At 48.3% G+C, this 15,989-nt stretch overlaps 1 non-coding gene across 1 annotated transcript; it reads left to right on the top strand.

The window, feature by feature from the left end:
• Nucleotides 1-12,268: 12,268 nt before the first annotated feature.
• TRNAL-AAG (transfer RNA leucine (anticodon AAG)) lies at nt 12,269-12,350 on the top strand. Its single transcript has one exon. It is a non-coding gene; the product is annotated as a tRNA-Leu (tRNA).
• Nucleotides 12,351-15,989: the final 3,639 nt, after the last annotated feature.

Raw genomic sequence — 15,989 nt, 5'->3', positions numbered from 1 at the left:
GCTGCATAAAGCTAAGGTTGGAGTCCAGCCAAATGCCTAAGCTCTTTATGTGGCATTTCGGTTGGGGTGTGGGCCCCATGCAAGGTGGCCAATCTGACAGAGGGCTGGGAATGGTTGGGTTACCCAGCACCATGAGCTCAGTTTTCTCACCATTTAATTTCAAATGTGAGGTGGCCATCCATTGAGCTACCGCTACCAAACAGTTACTTAGGTTGGACGGGGAAGGGTCAGCTTGATTCATGGATACAACTAACTGTGTATCATCGGCGTAGGTTATTATATCTATGCCGAAAGAGAGCACTATGTCGGCTAGTGGCTGCATGTAAATATTAAAAAGGGTAGGGCTCAATGAAGAGCCCTGAGGTACGCCTTGATCCAGGGGCCAAACTTTGGAATGAGTAGTACCCTCAACTACCCTGAAAGATCGATTCTCCAGGAATGACTGGAGCCACTGCATGGCCTTCCCAGAAATTCCGATCTGATTGAGGCGGTGAAGAAGAATATTGGTTTTAACAGTATCGAAGGCGGCACTGAGGTCAAGCAACATAATTGCTGCAGTGCCGCCTTGATCCATTTGCTTCCTGGCTAGCTCAGTTACCGCCAGGAGGGCCGCCTCAGTTCCCAATTTTGGGCGAAAGCCCGCTTGGGAGTCATGGAGAAGATGATGGTTCTCTAGAAATTGAGTAATGGATGAATTGACATGTTTTTCTAGGAGTTTGCTGATCCACGGAAGGAGGGAAATAGGCCGATAATTGGCCATATTCCCTGGATCTAGAGTGGATTTCTTCAGCAAAGCCCTAACCTGAGCACATTTCCATGCAGTAGGTACTGAACCTGTGGAAATAGATGAGTTTAATATATTGAGAATGACAGGTTTGATAATGTTCTCGATTTTTACTAACTGATAGGGAGGGGCAGGGTCTGTAGGAGATCCGGATTTTATTTTCATCATAATGGTTGCAAGTGAGTTCTCGTCCAGCAATGGAAACTCATCTAGTTTTGGAGTCATGATGTTAGATAAGCTGGTTCCAGTATCTTGGGATAAATTAGGTAGCTAAATGCAGAGGCAATTTTTTGTATTTTGCTGTGGAAGTATTCGGCTTGGCTTTCACAGCGGGCCTGAGCTGTGCTCGGATCAGCAAGAACCAAGGGGATATCAACCAGGAATTTTGCTATTTGGAAGATTTCTCTAGAAGAGTTGGATGCAGTTAGAATTTTTTTTCCTCGAAGTATAAGGTTTTGGTTCGTCTGATTTCTAATTTATATTTTTTAATGGCTTCAAGGTGTGTGGTTTTGTCTTCCTTACTACGGGAAATCCTCCAATTTCTTTCGGATTTTCTGCATACCCTTTTTAGTTCCTTAAGTTCAGAAGTGTACCAAGGTGAATCCTTGGACTTAGTTTTTTCCTTAAGAACTTTGATTGGTGCGATAGAGTCCAAAGCTGTGCACAGCCATTTGATGTAGTTCTCGTATTGTACTGCAGGGTCTGTTGCCCTTTGGGGGGGAGCAGCCGAGAGTAAATTGGCCCATTGGACTGGGGAGACTTTGGACCAGTCTCTTCCAAGAAGGGTTGTACGAGGAGAGGACTGAGTTGGCGTAGCTGTAGTCCACTGAATAGGTATTAGACAGTGGTCTGTCCAGGTAAGAGGTAGTGGGGTCCCTACTTCTAGTCTGTTATCATTGCTAAAAACACCGTCAAGAAGGTGGCCCTTTTCGTGCGTAGGCACAAAGCCTTTCTGTGTAATCTGGAGGGCTGCCATACTGTCCAGAAGTGCTTTAGCCATGGGGTTGCAAGGATCATCTAAATGAATATTTATATCTCCTAGTACCGAGAAATTAGATCTACTAACCACGGAGTTAGCTATTTTTAACTGGGGTGATTCAATGAAATCCCCTATTTGATTGGGGGGGCGATAGATAAGTACACCAGAGAATGAATCTGTGGGTGAAAGTTCAAGGGTGAATAGCATGCTCTCGCAGTTGGAGATATCGGCCGATGAGGTTCTACAGAGGTATTGATTTTTGTGAAGGATGCCTAGGCCTCCTCCTCTACCTTCTGATCTGTCCAATCTCTGTAAGGTATATCCCATTGACAGAATAGAGGTGATATCCATATCAGTAGCGTCTCTTAACCAGGTCTCCGTCAGAAAAATTGCATCTGGTTCATTTTCCTCCAGCAGGAGTGACATTTGTGTGGCATGTTTAGTCAGTGACCGGCAGTTTAGAAGAAACATTTTATAGATTTTGCTAGAAGGGGAGTTATCTAAGTAGCTGGTCAGTGAAAATTTACAGTGTAGACATATCCCGGGTGAGGAGTCCGGGAGGATAGAGTGCTGACAGATGTGATTGGTCGGAGGCATTAAGTTTTTTAACGTGATAGCGTCATACCTCATCGATCTGCCCCGCTCTGTATCACCTCGCACAGGGGGTATGGCCCCTGGTCCCGTCCGGTCGCCGACGGGCGCAGACGGGCTTGCCTTTGGCGCGCCTTCGGCGCGCCGCCGGCGCGCCCGCTGCGCCCGCCCGCTGCGCGGACGGGGGATTTTGACGTTTATATCCAGTGTGAGGGGCGTGAAGAGGGTGGGATCGCCGATCAACTAGACCGCGATCCTACCCCTACCCAAGATGGCGCCCAAAATGCTTTCAGCGCCGAGCGCCCGAACTAGCGAGGCTTCCCAGCTGAGGAGGGGGTGTGAGGCCGCCCTGGGCAATATAATGCTTGCACCAAGGTAAGGCCAACAGGACCTCTAAAATCGGCCTGGTTAAAATATTTACAGTTTTTAAAAAATAAAGCTTGGATCAATCAGTCCTGTTCGTTTCCGAATTGAAAGGAGCAAGAGTGCTCAAGGGCCCCCGGCTTCCGCCTCAGGGGAGAAAAGGAGTATAACAATACCCCGAGTGAAAGAAGAGGGACTCCTTTTATATCCTGTGAGGGCGGGATCGCCGATCAACTAGACCGCGATCCTACCCCTACCCAAGATGGCGCCCAAAATGCTTTCAGCGCCGAGCGCCCGAACTAGCGAGGCTTCCCAGCTGAGGAGGGGGTGTGAGGCCGCCCTGGGCAATATAATGCTTGCACCAAGGTAAGGCCAACAGGACCTCTAAAATCGGCCTGGTTAAAATATTTACAGTTTTTAAAAAATAAAGCTTGGATCAATCAGTCCTGTTCGTTTCCGAATTGAAAGGAGCAAGAGTGCTCAAGGGCCCCCGGCTTCCGCCTCAGGGGAGAAAAGGAGTATAACAATACCCCGAGTGAAAGAAGAGGGACTCCTTTTATATCCTGGGAGGGCGGGATCGCCGATCAACTAGACCGCGATCCTACCCCTACCCAAGATGGCGCCCAAAATGCTTTCAGCGCCGAGCGCCCGAACTAGCGAGGCTTCCCAGCTGAGGAGGGGGTGTGAGGCCGCCCTGGGCAATATAATGCTTGCACCAAGGTAAGGCCAACAGGACCTCTAAAATCGGCCTGGTTAAAATATTTACAGTTTTTAAAAAATAAAGCTTGGATCAATCAGTCCTGTTCGTTTCCGAATTGAAAGGAGCAAGAGTGCTCAAGGGCCCCCGGCTTCCGCCTCAGGGGAGAAAAGGAGTATAACAATACCCCGAGTGAAAGAAGAGGGACTCCTTTTATATCCTGGGAGGGCGGGATCGCCGATCAACTAGACCGCGATCCTACCCCTACCCAAGATGGCGCCCAAAATGCTTTCAGCGCCGAGCGCCCGAACTAGCGAGGCTTCCCAGCTGAGGAGGGGGTGTGAGGCCGCCCTGGGCAATATAATGCTTGCACCAAGGTAAGGCCAACAGGACCTATAAAATATCGGCCTGGTTAAAATATTTACAGTTTTTAAAAAATAAAGCTTGGATCAATCAGTCCTGTTCGTTTCCGAATTGAAAGGAGCAAGAGTGCTCAAGGGCCCCCGGCTTCCGCCTCAGGGGAGAAAAGGAGTATAACAATCACTATTGAGACGCCATCCCCTGCTCGGTAAGTCATTGTGTTTCCCGCTTATGGAGAGGGAGATGTGGGCGTGGTCCGAGACTGTTATTGGCCCTATCTCCGTTTTGTCAGTCAAGTGTGTGTGTGTGCTTGACATGAGGATACAGTCTATTCTGCTGTACGAGTTGTGTGGTGTTGAGTAGAATGTGTATTCCCTGGCGCTGGGGTGTTGTAGTCTCCATGGGTCTGATAGTGAGAGCTTGGTGCATAGGTTTTTGAGTGTGTTCTGTTCTTGTGTGGCGTGGCTGGGCCTGTGCGGGTGCCTATCTATGGTTTTATCCATCGCCTGGTTCATGTCCCCTGCCGTTATCAGTAGTTCTCCCAGTGGGATCTTGCTAAGTTCGCTTTCTACCTCCTCCCAGAACTTTTTGTTTGTGGCGTTCGGCCCGTAGATGTTTGCTATGTGCATTGTTTCCTCTCCTCTCTTGATGCTTGTGACTAGTCTCCTGCCTTCCGTATCTGCTACGCTGCCCAGAATCTTGAATTTCCCTTTCTTGCTTATAATGGTGATCACCCCTCCTTTTTTGTTGACTGCTGGTGTGCATGCCATCTCGCTTATCCAGTTTGCCTTAAGTTTGTTTGCATCCTCTGTGGTTACTCTAGTTTCTTGGAGGACGTATACATCTGCTTTGAGCCTATTCAGGTAGTCTAGTGTTTTTCGTCGCTTGACGGGGTGGTTGAGGCCTTTGACGTTAAGTGACACAATCTTGATGTCCGTTGTTATCTGCGCTAGGTCTTGAGTGTTGTGTGTGGTCATGGTGTCCCTGTTGAATAGCCGTTCTCTGGGTTGGGACCTATGTTTGATCTCTGCAGTCGGTGTGAGCCTGCCTCTCGCCACCAGTCTTGGGACCCCCCCCCCGGGGTCTGGATTGGGATAGGGAAGTGTGTGTAAGTAGGAGAAGATGTAGTAAGAAAGAAAAAAAGAGTTGATAGCCCCACCAAGCTATGATTGTCTGCGCTTCATGGCCTCCCCCCTGCCCTCTCCCCCTCCTCCTCCCCCACACCCCCCTCCCCCCTGTCAAAGTACTGTAAACGTGCGACAGCAACGGTTCTCCGCCCTCCGCCCCCCGGGTACATTAGATCTCCCCCCCGCACCCTTCCGTGCTATGAGTTGATAAAAGGATATCTTGCCGATCCCTGATTCAAGGGCCGGCCCAATGTTCTGAGTGTTCTTGTGTTCTTGACTGGAACTCTTGCATCCTTCGTATCGTTTTCCCTGAGGTATATATCTTTTATCGCAATTCTTTAGTTCTTATATCCATTTTTCATGAGGTAGGTATGTCCTTGAATTGAGGTAGCAATGTTCATCTGAGGTAAGTGTCTGAACATTCCCATCTCTTGACAGTGTCTTTCATCAGCGACCTGCTGTTCCTTTTTCCCCTGTCTCCAAGCCGTCTGATGAGGCTCTTCTCTTTGCCGTTCCCGGGCTTTTTTGTTGTTCCATCTCTTCTTGGTCTGGCTCCTGAAGGTATCTGCGTAGCTCTGCTGGATCCTCGAACATTCGGGTGCCTCTCCTGTCTGTTATCTTCATTTTTGTCGGTCCAACAAAGCTGCATGTTATCCTGGCTCTCTTCATCGCTTCTCTTAGCGCCAGGAACGCCTTCCTTGTTTCTACCGTACTTTTAGAGAAGTCTTGGGTGATGATTATCTTTTTGCCCTTCCAGTTGAGGGGTTGACCCTTACGTGCAAGGGCAAAAATGGCGTCTGTGTGGTTAGCTCTCAGCGGTTTGCAGATGATGGTTCTCGGGCCTTTCATGTGCAGCTGTCTTGTGGCAGGTACTCTGTAGGCTTTGTCAATTTCGAAAGTTCTTTCGAAGTTTAGACCTGTCAGCTTGGGTATCAGAGTTTCGAGTAGCGCTCGCATGAGCCCGCTTCATCCTCCTCTTCTTCCGGTACACCTACGATTCTGATGTTCCCTTTCCTGTTTTTGTCTTCTTGTTCCGCTAGCGTTCTTTGCAAGTCGCTGGATATCTTGGATATGTAGCGAACATCTTTTTCCATGGTGCCTGATTTGTCGTCTATTTCGCTGATTCTCCTTTCCGTTTCTCCTACTCTGCTCACTATTTTGCTCTGGTCTGCACGTATGGCTGTAAGCTCTAGTTGGACGTTGTCCATGGAGATCTTTGTGGCTTTTGCTAGGTTGTTGGCTTCGGTTATTTTTTTTAGGAGCAGGTCCATTGCTGTCTCCGTGTTTTGTAGCGTCTTCAGTTTGATTGGCGAGTCCAGATCTTTCCTAATCTTTTTGATGTCACTGGTCGTCATCCCGCCCAGACCTCTTCTTTCTTGATGCGCGGACAGCCTTCCCTTCTTTTGCTGGTCTGCTTGTTGCACGCTTTGAGATGGGCTGGATTTAGCGTGGGTAGTGACTTTTTCTGTCTTTGCGGTGCTCCCAAACGTGAACCTGTTGGGCCACCTTATTGTCCTTGTTCTAGTTCTCCCTGACTCCAGGGCTACTGTCCCGTTGTTGCTGCCACCCCTTCTGCTTCTGCTTCCCTCCGGCCTCCTATTGCCTTTCTGCCCCGCCCCGTTTTCGGTTGTTCTCTCTCGTGGTGCTGGTACTCTCTGGTGTGGGCTGTTGGGCCTGGCTTCCCTTCCCGGGGCCTCCCTGGTGCTCGCCTCGTTCTTCCCGTTCTGCACCTTCCGCCTGCCCCTCTTGCAGCTTGCGGCGCTGGATCCTTTTTAGCCTTTAACTTTCGCTGTGCCTGACTGACGCAGGGTCCCTTTTTTTTTTTTTTTGTTCCCCCTGCTGTTGGGATGGCCGCTATTTGTCTCGGGTTGGTGGGGCTCTATGCTTGTCAGCCGGTGGCTGCCTCTTCTGTGATGGCTGCTCGTGATGGCTTCCCGATCTCCCACTTCAAGATGGCCGCCGTTGTTCTCCTGTCGTTTGTGCTGCCCTTAGCGTCTTGCCTTCATGTGTGGCTATTCCGTTCTCGTTCTCGGGTGCAGGCTTCCAATGAGTGCTGGTATTATGTCGCACCGCGCCCCAGTTGGTGCTTTTATGATTATGTGGCTGGCCCCCTCCTAAGATGGCCGCCGTTGGTTTGTTGTCCTCGTTTACGCTGTGTTGCTTCGTTTAGTTATCACTTAGTGCGGCGGCTCGTGATGGTCTGTGCTGGTCGGTGTTTGCAGGTGGGCCGGCGCTTGTTTTGTCTGGCTCAGCTTGGCTTGGTTCCTAACACTTCGTTTTAGCGTGAGCATAGGGGCCTGGTTTAGCTTGGCTACTGCCCCTCCCAAGATGGCCGCCGTTGTTTTGGTACTCCGTTTACGCTGGGGGCCCCGGTTTGTATTTGCGAGCGGCTTACTTGGTGAAGTCACTCCCTGGACGGTGCTCGCCGAAGATCTGGCGCTCGCTCCACCTTGCCTGGTTGCCCGGCTAGCTTGGCTACTCCCACTCCGTTCCGGTGCTCGCAATAGGTGCAAAAGGTGTTTGTTGCACTCTGGTATGGCTTCACCACTCCTTCTCCTCACTGTTTGGCGGCTTGTATTTTCCGCTCCATTGTGGTTTCGCCGGCGAGCCTTGTTGCGCTCCGTGTTCCTCCCTCCGGGCAGCCCCTCTGCTGTTTTGCTTTAGCAGTAAAGACGCCCAAGATGGCCGCCCTTTATGGCTTGTTTCCTTGCCTTCTCAGCCTTTATTCTTTCCGTTCGTCCTGGTCTTACTCTCGCTCGAGTTGTGTTTCCTCCTTCGGGGTACAGCACCTCGCGTCCAGTGTTAACTCCGACTCAAGCCTTGTGCTGTTTCCTGGTGTCGCTGTACTTGCTTGTGATGTAGCTGTAGTTGCTTGTGGGTTTTATGGCCCCGCCATCTTGGACTGCTTCTTCGTTTCTCCTGTCCTGGGGGAGTCTTGGCTTTTTCTGCTTCCCCCCCTCGTTGTGCAGCTCACACTGGCTGCCTCCCTTGCTGCTCCGTGTGTTCCTACACACCTCCTGCCGCTTTGTGCGGGAGTTCAATGCGTTTTGCCGTTCTCTCGCTGCTTTTTATCCCCGGGGTTGCGGAGCTCTGGAACTTAGGCAACCGCCTGCGTTGCCATCCAAGCCACGCCCCCTGCAGGTAGTGTTTTTTGATCTACCTTGGGCGTGAAAGAAGCAGGGTTATAAAAGAGGCCGTTCTGCAATCTATATAAAAACTCTTTTTTACACCTATTGCAGATAAGTGACAAAGCCCTGATGAGATTCCAGGAAGTAATCCACCTGGATTGGAAACGCGTTGGCACAATATAAGGAGCTATTAATACCATTGGTTGAATGAACTAGCAGTTGCTAGTTTTAGAAAAGTGGTCACCAGTGGGTGATCTTGTCTCCTTTCTTCTGACTTTGTCTTTATTCAAGTTTTGAATATTGATTCTTTGTACATAAATGTATGAATATATTGTTTGTATTGCACGTAGGTTGTACGGATTGTATTCACCACTAAGTGATGTTTTGTAATTAGTTTATGTGTTGTATATATTTGTGTAAATATTTTTGTTTTGAATGTGTAAATGTTTCTTTTTCATTCCTAAATGAGATAAAAAGTTTATAAAAAGAATTGTGTAAATATAAGGGGTGTAAATAAAAGTACCCGGCAAAACCTAAAATCAATTTTGTGTTTTGACCCTTGAAACAATTATTGTTGAGATTTTGGTTGGTGTGGGCATCTCTATTGTGTTTTTCATTGATAAGGTCCAGCCCACCCCACTGTTTCGGGACCTAACTCCTTAGCTTTAGAAAGCTCTGACACTTTCAAGGCATAGAAACCTCCCATCACTTCTGGAGACAACATCCTACTCAATAGTGACAGTGAAACCATCATCTGAACGCACCCAGCCCCTTTACCCCATCCCACCAGACAATACCACCACCCCACCATTCCATCATCCCACTAATCCACCATCCCATCATCCCACCAACCCACACTCCCATCATCCTGCCATCCCACCACCCCACCATCCCACCAACCCACCAACTCACCATCCCATCATCCCACCAACCCACACTCCCACCAACCCACACTCCCATCATCCTGCCAACCCACCACCCCACCATCCCACCACCCCACCACCCCACCAACTCACCATCCCATCATCCCACCACCCCACCAACTCACCATCCCATCATCCCACCACCCCACCATCCCACCAACTCTCCATCCCATCATCCCACCAACCCACCATCCCACCACCTTCCCACCAACTCACCACCCCACCAACTCACCATCCCATCATTCCACCAACCCACCATCCCACCACCCCACCACCCCACCAACCCACCATCCCACCATCCCAACAACCCACCACCCCACCAACTTCCCATTCCACCAACCCACCAACTCACCATCCCATCATTCCACCAACCCACCATCCCACCACCCCACCATCCCAACAACCCACCACCCCACCAACCCACCATCCCACCATCCCACCATCCCAACAACCCACCATCCCAACAACCCACCATCCCAACAACCCACCATCCCAACAACCCACCACCCCACCAACTCACCATCCCATCATCCCACCAATCCACCAACCCACCACCCCACCATCCCAACATCCCACCAATCCACCATCCCACCAACTCACCATACAATCATACCACCACCCCACTAGTCCACTCAGACGTCAGGGTCTAGAAACAGACACTTCAAGGGAGTCTAAACCCAATTAGTCTGGGTTACAACCTAAGGCAACCTCACCCTAACAGAGAACAGGCTGTCGTTGCTGAACGTACCTATAGTGCCTCCCGCAGCATTAACTCCTCGAGGCGCATAGGCAGACCCACTGTCAGAGCTCCTGCTGCTCACAGCCCCACCCTTCCCGGGGGCCTTCATGACATCATTAACAGCCCCCTCCTTGAGGCCTCGTGCCACGCCCAAAAAACACACACCTGTCTGTCAGTCGGTCAAACTGTTTATTGGGTCAGAATACGAACATACAAGCACTGAAAAAAATATCATTATCACAACTAAGAAAACATTACAGTTTAAGAATACAGAAATATGCTCAGGTAATGAAAGGAAGATAAAACTTGCCAATAAACCATCCCTTTGGTGACCATGAGGCAAAAGCATTACGTGTGAGTACATTAAACCAGCACCGTTAAAAACTAAAATACTTCATTACAGACAAGCAGTTTTTAGCCAGTTAACTAAAATGTATAAATATTAAAATATGTACTTTACAGTCAGGCGAGAGTCAATAAAGATCCTTCTCCTTCCTCGCCACCAAGACCTGGTATACCCTCCCTACCCACCTAAGGTAGACCTAAGACCTAGTCGCCTTCAGAAGACTCCTCAAGACCTGGCTCTTTGAGCAGTAGCATCACCTCCTCCCCTCAGCGCCTTGAGACCCTCACGGGTAAGAAGGGCGCTCTACAAGTACTTTGATTGATTGATTGAATAAATAATCAAGATCGCGAGGCATATTTCCTTATCAGTTTTAAGTCACAGGAGATAACATTTATAACCCAAAAATATATTGAGGGAGATCGAGGCGTTTTAAAAAGTGCAACCCTTCTTGGTGCCTGTTAACATTGATTTAACGTAAAATAAGGCATAAAAAACGAGATCTTAAAGTGCAGTACAGTGTGCGAAAATGCATAAAGTGCTTCGTAGAGTGGGTGGAGGCCGCACCACATGGACAGCACGGAAGAGAGTCAAACCGAGTACCTGTCTGGGGAAAGGCAACAAAAAAGTGGAATGCACTTAATCTTAACCGAGTAAGATAAAATCTTAGGTCGGGGTTCTCTATCCAAGACAGGTGCGGTTCCATACCTGGGAGGTTGGAATTGGCACAGATTAGAGAATAGAAACCATGTCAAGGGTCTTTAACATTCTTGCTTTCTCCCTGTGTGCAGGAACCTTTGTTTTACCAACCCCTTAGGGTGGGGGTCAACACTGGCTGGGGTATTGAAAGTTGACTCAAACCCAGGTCTCGAAGGGTCTTAACTTATGCCAGCCAGGGAATAGCTGACATATTCCTAGGGTTAACGCAGACCTCTAAAACCTTACGGGAGACGCTCGTCTCAGGAGTACCCCACACTCTTATCCACAATAGGACGGGAGCCAGACTTGCATCTTCCTACAGATACCCTAAACCCATTTCATGCCGTGAGATGAAACCTGACCTGGTTTGGAGGATTGAGTCAAGAGTCTGTACAAGAATGTATGTGTGAGTGCCTGCAAAGTGCCCAATGCGGCAAATCCCAGGTTGAGTCTAATGCACTTTCATAGTTGTGTCCCAATGGAGGCATCTTAGAGGACCCTGTAGGGGAGGGTCAAGTCCCACCTCTTCCATCGACTCCCAAAGTTTCCTCCTCTCTGTTAGGTCAAAGGCAGAGGAGAGGTCCATATGAAGGGCCCCCACCCCCCCAGCCTTGACGTATTTTCCTAAGGTCAGAGACAGGTTCAGTGCTCCTTCGACAGCGCCGAGTCCAGGCTGAACCCAAACTGGACTTCAGAAAGGAGCGAACATGTCATTCAACCAGCCATGAGTGCAGTTGTATGTGAGGTCACAAGCAGTGCATGCTGGGAGGGGATTGGCACACATACAAATGTTGAAGTTTTAGAGGACTAAAGAATACGTGATTATATTTTCCCAACACTGTCCCAGATTGCAATGTATTTTCCTCCTTTATATATTTATATATTTCTTGATAAACCTTTTCTATAGTGTCAACAACATACTTTAAAAGAAGAGAATGTTTCAGAATGTTTTTTTTAATTTCCCCACAATACGCTTAACAATTCAAATGTGATTTTTAATGACACACAATGTTGCATAAAACACATTTTAAATATTAGCAGGCTGTCCCCAACAAAAAGCCACAACTCATGAAAACGATGAATACTAACCAGATCCCACTCGGGTGCTCTAAATCCCTCTAAAGAGTATTAATAGCAATTAATGGATCAAGTCATATAAAGACCCATAGCGAGTTACACCTGCAATATGATCCTTGATTGCCACGTGTGGTTGGCGTTCTTTAAATTGGGAGATTGGCAAATCTAGACTATGTTATTGATTTGTAGCCAGACCCAGACTCCGATAACCCTGTCTCTTCGTTCTCTGCTTCACACGCCTCTTCTATGCGCGGCTGTCACTCTTTCCACCTCAGAGCCTGAGGGGTTTAAAAAAATCCCCAGAACAGGGCGTCCAGTGACCCCCCAAAGTTATCTTTCTTGTTCTCTCCCAGTGCTGCAGCCTTTCAAACAAGGGTGTTATATATAAATAAAACAGTGGACATCACTGCCTGTGAATCCGTACATCAGATACATAGATGATGGATAATCATCAGGACGGTAGCGTGGCCGAGCGGTCTAAGGCGCTGGATTAAGGCTCCAGTCTCCCCGGAGGCGTAGGTTCGAATCCCACCGCTGCCAGATGTGATTTTCTTTTAGTGACGGATCGCACCCTCCTTCACAAACTTGAAATAAAAGCGATTCCGCCACTGCTCGTCCCAGGGCTCCCCACAGTGCTTTTGCTGTCCGTGACTATCTCCTAATTACATTCATATACGTTGTGTCCAGCAGTCAGCCATTCTATATATCTTCCGTGTATTCAGCTTGCTAATAAAAGCTGCCGATCAGCCAGCAAGAAGAAGCCTGCAGGCTTTATACAGCCAGTTGGAAAACAAGACACCGATCAAAGAGCTTAAAATAGTACTTATAGCAAAACAAAACTCTCTCTTTAGAGTCCTAACTACGTTTTTTTGCCACATAATTATGGTTTTGTAGCTAGCATCCATCACATCATCTGCTGCCTAATCTGCAGATTTAGCCAAACTAAACAGTTTCTAGCTCAAATGGATCTTGGTGCGAGGATGCCTGTGCCGTGGGGAGATTGTTTTTGTGCAGGAAGGGGCACCTTCCTGCACGAAAACAATCACAAGAGGCTTTTTCCTCTTTCAGTGTGTGCTGTAGAATGCAACACGCATTGAAAGAGGAAAAATGAAAATGTTTCTCCTCGTTTCGCTTGGCTACGCCACCCCTATGGTGGTGCAGCAAACTGACACATTTCCAGGTTTACGATTTCTCGTAAATCTGGAAATGCATCAGTGGACATGGGTGTTGCGTGGGAACACCCACAACAACACCCATGTCCCGCCCCTAACACGCAAAGTGCTGCGTGAACTGGGGTGATATTTACAAGCACAGGTTAAGTCAGGCAGGGTGATTTTACTTGTGCTTGTAAATGTCCCTTAGCAGGCTGCGCCACCGGTGCGTCAACCAACATGTGCACCGACGGTGCATGGGGCTTGTAAATCTGCCCCTGGGTCCAGTGTCTGCAGCGTTTGGAATTGCAATGACATGACGCAATGACGTCAGTAAATACACGGGGGTCCACCACAGCCAGCTCCTGTAGGCCATGATATTATTTACTTCGCTGAAGTCCCCACAGGCCCGCTCAGTTTTCTATGAACAATGGGGGATACAAAAATAAATGCGCTTCTACCTTCGCACTTGCAATAAAAATGTTGCATGACCTTCCCCAGTGGCGGGGTCTCTATATGGGCTCAGGGGCGTTGACCTACATTCTGCCAGGCATTACATTCCTCAAATATCGTATCTATCTTCCCAGGCAAAAGGCCCGGTCCTCCTACAGGGCGAGGTTTATTGCACCCACCAGCTGGGGCTTTGTATCTAAACTGTGCATGTCTGGCTGGCCGGTAAGTTGCTTGTGACCAGCCGGACATGCTTAGTTAAGGCTTCCCCAGTCATTGCTGTAAGGAGGGGGCTGGGATGCAGAAACAGCTGCACAAGTCTCTGTTGGAGATCTGTGTTTACCTGTCCCAGCCAATGTTCGCACTGCTCTTATGCTGTTTACTATTATAAACAGGGCTCCCGGTTTTATGGTATTTATTTTATCAACATTTCTGTCTGTATTTATCCATATTGATGTTTTCGTATTTTTATCAGTACTTATCCACATTTATTTTTGTCGCAAGCAAAAGACGTTGCAGCTAGTATTTTTCGACATTTATTTAAATAGATATGCAAACTTGCGCTTGGTTGCTGTAACTATTTTTCAAATTGGCGTCCATGCTAAGTGCGCTTTACATATTGGGAACAATTGTCTTGCCTGTCCTCTAACAAAAGATGTGTGAGTTAGTGTTATTGATTAGATCTCGTTTGAGCAGCTGTCTGGAAAAACATCATAGCATTACTCCCTCCCTTACTTGCATTCTATCAGCCATCACAGAGTGTCTGCTTGAAGACAAACATTCAGAGAGTCTTTTCCAGGGCCCAGACTGTGGGAGGTCCTCTCTCCAGCCATTAGAACACAGACTACTTGCTGACGACCCAAACATGAACAAACATTTTGGGGGCACTGGTTTGACTTTGAAGCTTGTCTCTGTGAAAGGGCTGCTGCTGTCTGTAGACGAGTTTTTGAATGAGCACCGCAATGAGGGGCCTTTTCTCCAAATTAATATGGGTCATCTTCAAGATACACAGGGAGTTGGATGTGAACACTGGTGCAGCAAGAGCTACCAAAACTCAAAACCCTGAAGTCCGCAGCTATCCAGAGTGGGCGACAGCCACAGGCCTTTTAATGAGGCAGAACTAGCCCTTTTCAAAAGGTTTTCTATGATCTGCACAATAACTTCATGGCAGAGAGCAGATAGCTTGTGCATAAACGCTGCTTAAGACATATATTTTTAAAGGGACATTTGCGTTTCCTACATGTTTTACATTGTAATTTTGGTTTGCTTAAGAAATGAAGCACTGAATATTGAAACTGTTGTTCTGCAGACACGAAGCTCCCCAGTGCACTTGTTCTCCCCTCTCCAGAGTGGCAGTTCGACTGCAGCAGTTTCTTATTTCTTTCCGCAGCCCCTGTGTGCCTCAGACACGGATTGTCCAGATGGGCACAGAGGCAGCAGGATCATTTGGTTTGTCAGTATTTTTCCATGTTTATACATAAATACAGACAAAGAAAAATCGTTTTCTCTCTGTATTTATATGCAAAAATCCGTTTAAATGCAAAACTGGGTGCCTTTATTATAAACAGCATGAGAGCAGTGATTTCATTGGCCGAGGTGGGCGACTACATGCCCAGCATGTTCTGCACTTCAGTTTGAGTGGTGTGGGAAGATTGGGAGGTTCCCTATGACTTCCACATACCGAACGGTGCTCTCGGCACAACCACCACCCTTGCCTAAACACCGGAAGGGACAGTGCAGCCACCTGATGCCTGACAGGGCCCTCAGAGCGGGAGACTCTCTCAACCCATTGACCCTCAGGAAGCTGCCCCGGGAGGGCAAAGACTCTTACCACCTGCAATGGAGTCCCAGATCCAGCAGTAGGGCTTCCTACACATCACCATCTAATTGCCACCTTCCACTTGGGGGATTCAGTGATGCAATGGACAGCTCTGTGGATTTCTAGACAAAATGAGAAGGTTTTTAAAGACTGGTGTTCAAATCCCACCGGTGTCATTTTTAAATGAACCTCATCAAACAATGACACCTGTGTTAATGCTCAATCCATACAAGTCATTTTACAGCCAGAAAACATGCACCATGTATTCTCTTTCATAGAGCAGTGCGCGGCTCTTTATCCCTCATGTTATAGGGGATGGCTGGGCAACAAACCACAAAAGCTTCAGGTGGGAAAAGCCTGGCTTGATGTGATCACTGAAAGTTTAACACTGGTCGTGCCATCACTGTTTTGCTGCCTAAAACTATGGCCTTATAATAGAGAACTTTAGATGTCCCCTTCACCCTGATCAGAGGACTTCACGAGAAAGGCATCGGAGGACCTGCTCTTAACTGGTTCTGCTCCTTCCTTACAGAAAGAACACAGAAAGCCAGCACACCACCCTGCACGTCTGAAGCCAGGAACCTCATCCGTGGTGTCCCCCAAGGAACATCTCTCAGCCCTACCCTAGTCATCATCTACTTGAGACAGCAGGCCGACATCTTCAGATCGCGCAGCATCGACATTCTCGCCTAGTTAGACAACACCCAACTGATACTCCCTTAGCAGAGGTAGTAGCCCCCTTTGGTATCCAGTTGGTAA

The sequence above is a fragment of the Lissotriton helveticus genome, chromosome 1_2, assembly GCF_964261635.1.
Source record: "Lissotriton helveticus chromosome 1_2, aLisHel1.1, whole genome shotgun sequence".
Taxonomy (NCBI): Eukaryota; Metazoa; Chordata; class Amphibia; order Caudata; family Salamandridae; genus Lissotriton; species Lissotriton helveticus.
The sequence above is the reverse complement of the archived record's forward strand: the minus strand, read 5'-3'. Positions and strand labels throughout refer to the sequence as shown.